Here is a 1,457-nt window from a genome sequence, read left to right as displayed (position 1 = left end):
CCAATCATAAGTGCATATGATCCAAGAAGAGAAAGTATGTGAGCTTATGCCTCTCCCTCATATAAAATTGCAATAATGGTTACCTGTCTAGATATCGATTGCCTAGGGACAAATAACTTTCTAGTGAAAAAAAGCTCTCTAGTAAAACTAACTTAGTTGTTTTTTATCTAAATAGCCCCTAGATTTTATTTATGTGCTCTTTATTATCTTGCAAACCTATCCTATCACACCTACAAAGTACTTCTAGTTTCGGTGGTCGATAGAACTTGAAGGGAATACAAATCCTACCTTTAGCTCCTCGTTGGGTTTGACACTCTTATTTTATTGAGAAAGGCTATGATGTGTGCTAGACTACGTCGGTGTTAACCCAAAGAAGAAGGGATGATGCAGCACAACGACGGTAGGTATTTCCCTAAGTTATGAGACCAAGGTTATCGAACCAGTAGGAGAACCAAGAAACACTACGTAAACAGCACCAGCACACAAATAACAAATACTCGCAATCCAACGTGTTAAACGGGGTTTCAATCCCTTTCGGGTAACGGCGCCAGAAATTGGCAAACAGACGAGAGAAAGTTGTAATAATTTTATAGATAGATCTCGCGGGAACGCGAGATAAAATAAATTGCAGCAAGGTATTTTTGTATTTCTGGTTTAATAGATCTAAAAATAAAAGCAAATAAAATAGATCACAAAGGCAAATATAATAAGGAAGAGACCCGGGGGCCATAGATTTCACTAGTGGCTTCTCTCAAGAAAAATAGCAAACGATGGGTAAACGAATTACTGTTGGGCAACTGATAGAACTTCAAATAATCATGACGATATCCATGCAATGATCATTATATAGGCATCACGTCCAAGATTAGTTGACCGACTCCTGCCTGCATCTACTACTATTACTCCACACATCGACCGCTATCCAGCATGCATCTAGTGTATTAAGTTCATGGAAAAATGGAGTAATGCAATAAGAACGATGACATGATGTAGGCAAGATCTATTTATGTAGAAATAAACCACATCTTGTTATCCTTAATAGCAATAATACATACATGTCGGTTCCCCTTCTGTCACTGGGATCAAGCACTGTAAGATCGAACCCATCACAAAGCACCTCTTCCCATTGCAAGATAAATTGATCAAGTTGGCCAATCAAAACCCAGACATCGGACAAGAAATACGAGGCTATAAGAAATCATGCATATAAGAGATCAAAGAAGACTCAAATATCTTTCATGGATAAAAAGATAGATCTGATCATAAAATCAATGTTCATCCGATCCCAACAAACACACCGTAAAAAGCGTTACATCATATGGATCTCCAAGAGACCATTGTATTGAGAATCAACAGAGAGAGAAAGCCATCTAGCTACTAACAACGGACCCATAGTTCTACAAAAGACTACTCACGCATCATCGTAGAGGCACCAATGGACGTGATGAACCCCTCAG

The sequence above is a fragment of the Aegilops tauschii genome, chromosome 7 (assembly GCF_002575655.3).
Source record: "Aegilops tauschii subsp. strangulata cultivar AL8/78 chromosome 7, Aet v6.0, whole genome shotgun sequence".
Classification (NCBI taxonomy): Eukaryota; Viridiplantae; Streptophyta; class Magnoliopsida; order Poales; family Poaceae; genus Aegilops; species Aegilops tauschii.
Note: the sequence above shows the minus strand (reverse complement) of the source record.